We start from the raw sequence: 10,282 nt of genomic DNA on the forward strand, positions 1-10,282 counted from the left end.
GAGTGGTAAATAAATGTTGTATAATTAGGCATCACATGTCATGTTCAGTAGAGTGGTAAATAAATGTTGTATAATCAGGCATCACATGTCATGTTCAGTAGAGGAGTGGTAAATAAATGTTGTATAATCAGGCATCACATGTCATGTTCAGTAGAATAGTGGTAAATAAATGTTGTATAATCAGGCATCACATGTCATGTTCAGTAGAGGAGTGGTAAATAAATGTTGTATAATCAGGCATCACATGTCATGTTCAGTAGAGGAGTGGTAAATAAATGTTGTATAATTAGGCATCACATGTCATGTTCAGTAGAATAGCGGTAAATAAATGTTGTATAATCAGGCATCACATGTCATGTTCAGTAGAGGAGTGGTAAATAAATGTTGTATAATCAGGCATCACATGTCATGTTCAGTAGAGGAGTGGTAAATAAATGTTGTATAATCAGGCATCACATGTCATGTTCAGTAGAGGGGTGGTAAATAAATGTTGTATAATTAGGCATCACATGTCATGTTCAGTAGAATAGTGGTAAATAAATGTTGTATAATCAGGCAACACATGTCATGTTCAGTAGAGGAGTGGTAAATAAATGTTGTATAATCAGGCATCACATGTCATGTTCAGTAGAGGAGTGGTAAATAAATGTTGTATAATCAGGCATCACATGTCATGTTCAGTAGAATAGTGGTAAATAAATGTTGTATAATCAGGCATCACATGTCATGTTCAGTAGAGGAGTGGTAAATAATTGTTGTATAATCAGGCATCACATGTCATGTTCAGTAGAGGAGTGGTAAATAAATATTGTATAATTAGGCATCACATGTCATGTTCATTAGAGGAGTGGTAAATAAATGTTGTATAATTAGGCATCACATGTCATGTTCAGTAGAGTGGTAAATAAATGTTGTATAATCAGGCATCACATGTCATGTTCAGTAGAGGAGTGGTAAATAAATGTTGTATAATCAGGCATCACATGTCATGTTCAGTAGAATAGTGGTAAATAAATGTTGTATAATCAGGCATCACATGTCATGTTCAGTAGAGGAGTGGTAAATAAATGTTGTATAATCAGGCATCACATGTCATGTTCAGTAGAGGGGTGGTAAATAAATGTTGTATAATTAGGCATCACATGTCATGTTCAGTAGAATAGTGGTAAATAAATGTTGTATAATCAGGCAACAGATGTCATGTTCAGTAGAGGAGTGGTAAATAAATGTTGTATAATCAGGCATCACATGTCATGTTCAGTACAGGAGTGGTAAATAAATGTTGTATAATCAGGCATCACATGTCATGTTCAGTAGAATAGTGGTAAATAAATGTTGTATAATCAGGCATCACATGTCATGTTCAGTAGAGGAGTGGTAAATAATTGTTGTATAATCAGGCATCACATGTCATGTTCAGTAGAGGAGTGGTAAATAAATATTGTATAATTAGGCATCACATGTCATGTTCATTAGAGGAGTGGTAAATAAATGTTGTATAATCAGGCATCACATGTCATGTTCAGTAGAATAGTGGTAAATAATTGTTGTATAATCAGACATCACATGTCAAGTTCATTAGAGGAGTGGTAAATAAATGTTGTATAATCAGTTGTCACATGTCATGTTCAGTAGAGGAGTGGTAAATAAATGTTGTATAATCAGGCATCACATGTCATGTTCAGTAGAGGAGTGGTAAATAAATGTTGTATAATCAGGCATCACATGTCATGTTCAGTAGAGGAGTGGTAAATAAATGTTGTATAATCAGGCATCACATGTCATGTTCAGTACAGGAGTGGTACATAAATGTTGTATAATCAGTTGTCACATGTCATGTTCAGTAGAATAGTGGTAAATAAATGTTGTATAATCAGTTGTCACATGTCATGTTCAGTACAGGAGTGGTAAATAAATGTTGTATGATCCAGTGTCACATGTCATGTTCAGTAGAATAGTGGTAAATAAATGTTGTATGATCCAGTGTCACATGTACAGGTATGGTAAATCAGTATTAGTTTTTATTATTGAGGTGTAAAATGTTGTGTACTTAGTATGACAGTTGTTAGTAAAGTGTTTATATGTCAAGAACAGAATTGGTTCACATAAGTATTGTATAAGGAAGAACTGATATATCTCATGTCTTGTGTTATGATGTATTGTATAAGGAAGATTGATATATCTCATGTCTTGTGTTATGATGTATTGTGTAAGGAAGAACTGATATATCTCATGTCTTGTGTTATGATGTATTGTGTTAGGAAGGACTGATATATCTCATGTCTTGTGTTATGATGTATTGTATAAGGAAGATTGATATATCTCATGTCTTGTGTTATGATGTATTGTGTAAGGAAGAACTGATATATCTCATGTCTTGTGTTATGATGTATTGTGTAAGGAAGAACTGATATATCTCATGTATTGTTTTATGATGCATTGCATTAGGAAGAACTGATATATCTCATGTCTTGTGTTATGATGTATTGTGTAAGGAAGAACTGATATATCTCATGTCTTGTGTTATGATGTATTGTGTTAGGAAGAACTGATATATCTCATGTCTTGTGTTATGATGTATTGTGTAAGGAAGAACTGATATATCTCATGTCTTGTGTTATGATGTATTGTGTTAGGAAGGACTGATATATCTCATGTCTTGTGTTATGATGTATTGTATAAGGAAGATTGATATATCTCATGTCTTGTGTTATGATGTATTGTGTAAGGAAGAACTGATATATCTCATGTCTTGTGTTATGATGTATTGTGTAAGGAAGAACCTATATATCTCATGTATTGTTTTATGATGCATTGCATTAGGAAGAACTGATATATCTCATGTCTTGTGTTATGATGTATTGTGTAAGGAAGAACTGATATATCTCATGTCTTGTGTTATGATGTATTGTGTTAGGAAGAACTGATATATCTCATGTCTTGTGTTATGATGTATTGTGTAAGGAAGAACTGATATATCTCATGTCTTGTGTTATGATGTATTTTGTAAGGAAGGACTGATATATCTCATGTCTTGTGTTATGATGTATTGTGTTAGGAAGAACTGATATATCTCATGTCTTGTGTTATGATGTATTGTGTAAGGAAGAACTGATATATCTCATGTCTTGTGTTATGATGTATTGTGTTAGGAAGGACTGATATATCTCATGTCTTGTGTTATGATGTATTGTGTTAGGAAGGACTGATATATCTCATGTCTTGTGTTATGATGTATTGTGTAAGGAAGAACCTATATATCTCATGTCTTGTGTTATGATGTATTGTATAAGGAAGATTGATATATCTCATGTCTTGTGTTATGATGTATTGTGTAAGGAAGAACTGATATATCTCATGTCTTGTGTTATGATGTATTGTGTTAGGAAGGACTGATATATCTCATGTCTTGTGTTATGATGTATTGTATAAGGAAGATTGATATATCTCATGTCTTGTGTTATGATGTATTGTGTAAGGAAGAACTGATATATCTCATGTCTTGTGTTATGATGTATTGTGTAAGGAAGAACCTATATATCTCATGTATTGTTTTATGATGCATTGCATTAGGAAGAACTGATATATCTCATGTCTTGTGTTATGATGTATTGTGTAAGGAAGAACTGATATATCTCATGTATTGTGTTAGGATGTATTGTGTTAGGAAGGACTGATATATCTCATGTCTTGTGTTATGATGTATTGTGTAAGGAAGGACTGATATATCTCATGTCTTGTGTTATGATGTATTGTGTAAGGAAGAACCTATATATCTCATGTATTGTTTTATGATGCATTGCATTAGGAAGAACTGATATATCTCATGTCTTGTGTTATGATGTATTGTGTAAGGAAGAACTGATATATCTCATGTATTGTGTTAGGATGTATTGTGTTAGGAAGGACTGATATATCTCATGTCTTGTGTTATGATGTATTGTATAAGGAAGATTGATATATCTCATGTCTTGTGTTATGATGTATTGTGTAAGGAAGAACTGATATATCTCATGTCTTGTGTTATGATGTATTGTGTAAGGAAGAACTGATATATCTCATGTATTGTGTTAGGATGTATTGTGTTAGGAAGGACTGATATATCTCATGTCTTGTGTTATGATGTATTGTATAAGAAAGAACTGATATATCTCATGTCTTGTGTTATGATGTATTGTGTAAGGAAGAACCGATATATCTCATGTCTTGTGTTATGATGTATTGTATAAGGAAGAACTGATATATCTCATGTCTTGTGTTATAATGTATTGTGTAAGGAAGAACTGATATATCTCATGTCTTGTGTTATGATGTATTGTGTAAGGAAGAACCGATACATCTCATGTCTTGTGTTATGATGTATTGTGTAAGGAAGAACTGATATGTCTCATGTCTTGTGTTATGATGTATTGTGTAAGGAAGAACCGATATATCTCATGTCTTGTGTTATGATGTATTGTGTAAGGAAGAACTGATATATCTAATGGCTTGTGTTATGATGTATTGTGTAAAGAAGAACTGATATATCTCATGTCTTGTGTTATGATGTATTGTGTAAGGAAGAACTGATATATCCCATGTCTTGTGTTATGATGTATTGTATAAGGAAGAACTGATATATCTCATGTCTTGTGTTATGATGTATTGTGTAAGGAAGAACCGATATATCTCTTGTCTTGTGTTATGATGTATTGTGTAAGGAAGAACCGATATATCTCATGTCTTGTGTTATGATGTATTGTGTAAAGAAGAACTGATATGTCTCATGTCTTGTGTTATGATGTATTATGTAAGGAAGAACTGATATATCTCATGTCTTGTGTTATGATGTATTGTGTAAGGAAGAACCGATACATCTCATGTCTTGTGTTATGATGTATTGTGTAAGGCAGAACTGATATATCTCATGTCTTGTGTTATGATGTATTGTGTAAGGAAGAACTGATATATCTCATGTCTTGTGTTATGATGTATTGTGTAAGGAAGAACTGATATATCTCATGTCTTGTGTTATGATGTATTGTGTAAGGAAGAACTGATATATCCCATGTCTTGTGTTATGATGTATTGTATAAGGAAGAACTGATATATCTCATGGCTTGTGTTATGATGTATTGTGTAAGGAAGAACCGATATATCTCTTGTCTTGTGTTATGATGTATTGTGTAAGGAAGAACCGATATATCTCATGTCTTGTGTTATGATGTATTGTGTAAAGAAGAACTGATATATCTCATGTCTTGTGTTATGATGTATTGTGTAAGGAAGAACTGATATATCTAATGGCTTGTGTAAGGAAGAAATGATATATCTCATGTCTTGTGTTATGATGTATTGTGTAAGGAAGAACCGATATATCTCTTGTCTTGTGTTATGATGTATTGTGTAAGGAAGTACTGATATGTCTCATGTCTTGTGTTATGATGTATTGTATAAGGAAGAACTGATATATCTCATGTCTTGTGTTATGATGTATTGTGTAAGGAAGAACCGATATATCTCATGTCTTGTGTTATGATGTATTGTGTAAAGAAGAACTGATATATCTCATGTCTTGTGTTATGATTTATTGTGTAAGGAAGAACTGATATATCTCATGTCTTGTGTTAGGATGTATTGTGTAAGGAAGAACTGATATATCTCATGTCTTGTGTTATGATGTATTGTGTAAGGAAGAACTGATATATCTTATGTCTTGTGTTATGATGTATTGTGTAAAGAAGAACTGATATATCTCATGTCTTGTGTTATGATGTATTGTGTTAGGAAGAACTGATATATCTCATGTCTTGTGTTATGATGTATTGTGTAAGGAAGAACTGATATATCTCATGTCTTGTCTTGTGTTATGATGTATTGTGTAAGGAAGAACTGATATATCTCATGTCTTGTGTTAGGATGTATTGTGTAAAGAAGAACCGATATATCTCATGTCTTGTGTTATGATGTATTGTGTAAGGAAGAACTGATATATCTCATGTCTTGTGTTAGGATGTATTGTGTAAGGAAGAACTGATATATCTCATGTCTTGTGTTATGATGTATTGTGTAAGGAAGAACTGATATATCTCATGTCTTGTGTTATGATGTATTGTGTAAGGAAGAACTGATATGTCTCATGTCTTGTGTTATGATGTATTGTGTAAGGAAGAACTGATATATCTCATGTCTTGTGTTATGATGTATTGTGTAAGGAAGAACCGATATATCTCATGTCTTGTGTTATGATGTATTGTGTAAGGAAGAAATGATATATCTCATGTCTTGTGTTATGATGTATTGTGTAAGGAAGAACTGATATATCTCATGTCTTGTGTTATGATGTATTGTGTAAGGAAGAACTGATATATCTCATGTCTTGTGTTATGATGTATTGTGTAAGGAAGAACTGATATATCTCATGTCTTGTGTTATGATGTATTGTGTAAGGAAGAACTGATATATCCCATGTCTTGTGTTATGATGTATTGTGTAAGGAAGAACTGATATATCTCATGACTTGTGTTATGATGTATTGTGTAAGGAAGAACTGATATATCTCATGTTTTGTGTTATGATTAAATTGAGAATGGAAATGGGGAATGTGTCAAAGAGACAACCCGACCAAATAAAACACAACAGCAGAGGGTCACCAACATTTCTTCAATGTAGCGACAAATTCCCGCACCCGGAGGCGTCCTTCAGCTGGCCCCTAAACAAATATATACTAGTCCAGTGTTAATGAACACCATACGATGTATTGTGTAAGGAAGAACTGATATATCTCATGTCTTGTGTTATGTTGTATTGTGCAAGGAAGAACTGATATATCTCATGTCTTGTGTTATGATGTATTGTGTAAGGAAGAACTGATATATCTCATGTCTTGTGTTATGATGTATTGTGTAAGGAAGAACAGATATATCTCATGTCTTGTGTTATGATGTATTGTGTAAAGAAGAACTGATATATCTCATGTATTGTGTTATGATGTATTGTATAAAGAAGAACTGATATATCTCATGTCTTGTGTTATGATGTATTGTGTTAGGAAGAACTGATATATCTCATGTCTTGTGTTATGTTGTATTGTGTAAGGAAGAACTGATATATCTCATGTCTTGTGTTATGATGTATTGTGTAAGGAAGAACTGATATATCTCTTGTCTTGTGTTATGATAAAATTGAGAATGGAAATGGGGAATGTGTCAAAGAGACAACAACCCGACCAAATAAAACACAACAGCAGAGGGTCACCAACATTTCTTCAATGTAGCGAGAAATTCCCGCACCCTGAGGCGTCCTTCAGCTGACCCCTAAACAAATATATACTAGTGCAGTGTTAATGAACACCATACGATGTATTGTGTAAGGAAGAACTGATATATCTCATGTCTTGTGTTATGATGTATTGTGTAAGGAAGAACTGATATATCCCATGTCTTGTGTTATGATGTATTGTGTAAGGAAGAACTGATATATCTCATGTCTTGTGTTATGATGTATTGTGTAAGGAAGAACAGATATATCTCATGTCTTGTGTTATGATGTATTGTGTTAGGAAGAACCGATATATCTCATGTCTTGTGTTATGATGTATTGTGTAAGGAAGAACCGATATATCTCATGTCTTTTGTTATGATGTATTGTGTAAGGAAGAACCGATATTACTCTTGTCTTGTGTTATGATGTATTGTGTAAGGAAGAACTGATACATCTCATGTCTTGTGTTATGATGTTTTGAGTAAGGAAGAACTGATATATCTCATGTCTTGTGTTATGATGTATTGTGTAAGGAAGAACCGATATATCTCATGTCTTGTGTTATGATGTATTGTGTAAAGAAGAACTGATATATATCATGTCTTGTGTTATGATGTATTGTGTAAGGAAGAACCAATATATCTCATGGCTTGTGTTATGATGTATTGTGTAAGGAAGAACCGATATATCTCATGTCTTGTGTTATGATGTATTGTGTAAGGAAGAACTGATACATCTCATGTCTTGTGTTATGATGTTTTGAGTAAGGAAGAACTGATATATCTCATGTCTTGTGTTATGATGTATTGTGTAAGGAAGAACCGATATATCTCATGTCTTGTGTTATGATGTATTGTGTAAAGAAGAACTGATATATATCATGTCTTGTGTTATGATGTATTGTGTAAGGAAGAACCAATATATCTCATGGCTTGTGTTATGATGTATTGTGTAAGGAAGAACCGATATATCTCATGTCTTGTGTTATGATGTATTGTGTAAGGAAGAACTGATATATCTCATGTCTTGTGTTATGATGTATTGTGTAAGGCAGAACTGATATATCTCATGTCTTGTGTTATGATGTATTGTGTAAGGAAGAACTGATATATCTCATGTCTTGTGTTATGATGTATTGTGTAAAGAAGAACTGATATATCTCATGTCATGTGTTATGATGTGTTGTGTTAAGAAGAACTGATATATCTCATGTCTTGTGTTATGATGTATTGTGTAAGGAAGAACCGATATATCTCATGTCTTGTGTCATGATGTATTGTGTAAGGAAGAACCGATATATCTCATGTCTTGTGTTATGATGTATTGTGTAAGGAAGAACCGATATATCTCATGTCTTGTGTTATGATGTATTGTGTAAGGAAGAACTGGTATATCTCATGTCATGTGTCATGATGTATTGTGTAAGGAAGAACTGATATATCTCATGTCTTGTGTTATGATGTATTGTGTAAGGAAGAACCGATATATCTCTTGTCTTGTGTTATGATGTATTGTGTAAGGAAGAACCGATATATCTCATGTCTTGTGTTATGATGTATTGTGTAAGGAAGAACTGGTATATCTCATGTCATGTGTCATGATGTATTGTGTAAGGAAGAACTGATATATCTCATGTCATGTGTTATGATGTATTGTGTAAGGAAGAACTGATATATCTCATGTCTTGTGTTATGATGTATTGTGTAAGGAAGAACCGATATATCTCATGTCTTGTGTTATGATGTATTGTGTAAGGAAGAACCGTTATATCTCATGTATTGTGTTATGATGTATTGTGTTAGGAAGAACTGATATATCTCATGTCTTGTGTTATGATGTATTGTGTAAGGAAGAACCGATATATCTCATGTCTTGTGTTATGATGTATTGTGTAAGGAAGAACCGATATATCTCATGTCTTGTGTTATGATGTATTGTGTAAGGAAGAACCGATATATCTCATGTCTTGTGTTATGATGTATTGTGTAAGGAAGAACCGATATATCTCATGTCTTGTGTTATGATGTATTGTGTAAGGAAGAACCGATATATCTCATGTCTTGTGTTATGATGTATTGTGTAAGGAAGAACCGATATATCTCATGTCATGTGTTATGATGTATTGTGTAAGGAAGAACCGATATATCTCATGTCTTGTGTTATGATGTATTGTGTAAGGAAGAACCGATATATCTCATGTCTTGTGTTATGATGTATTGTGTAAGGAAGAACCGATATATCTCATGTCTTGTGTTATGATGTATTGTGTAAGGAAGAACCGATATATCTCATGTCTTGTGATATGATGTATTGTGTTAGGAAGAACCGATATATCTCATGTCTTGTGTTATGATGTATTGTGTAAGGAAGAACCGATATATCTCATGTCTTGTGTTATGATGTATTGTGTAAGGAAGAACCGATATATCTCATGTCTTGTGTTATGATGTATTGTGTAAGGAAGAACCGATATATCTCATGTCTTGTGTTATGATGTATTGTGTAAGGAAGAACCGATATATCTCATGTCATGTGTTATGATGTATTGTGTAAGGAAGAACTGATATATCTCATGTCTTGTGATATGATGTATTGTGTTAGGAAGAACTGATATATCTCATGTCTTGTGTTATGATGTATTGTGTAAGGAAGAACCGATATATCTCATGTCTTGTGTTATGATGTATTGTGTAAGGAAGAACTGATATATCTCATGTCTTGTGTTATGATGTATTGTGTAAGGAAGAACCGATATTTCTCATGTCTTGTGTTATGATGTATTGTGTAAGGAAGAACCGATATTACTCTTGTCTTGTGTTATGATGTATTGTGTAAGGCAGAACTGATATATCTCATGTCTTTTGTTATGATGTATTGTGTAAGGAAGAACTGATATATCTAATGTTTTGTGTTATGATGTATTGTGTAAAGAAGAACTGATATATCTCATGTTTTGTGTTATGATGTATTGTGTAAAGAAGAAAGTTCTGATATATCTCATGTCTTGTGTTATGATGTATTGTGTAAAGAAGAACTGATA

This window comes from Mytilus edulis, chromosome 7 (genome assembly GCF_963676685.1).
Source record: "Mytilus edulis chromosome 7, xbMytEdul2.2, whole genome shotgun sequence".
Lineage (NCBI taxonomy): Eukaryota > Metazoa > Mollusca > Bivalvia > Mytilida > Mytilidae > Mytilus > Mytilus edulis.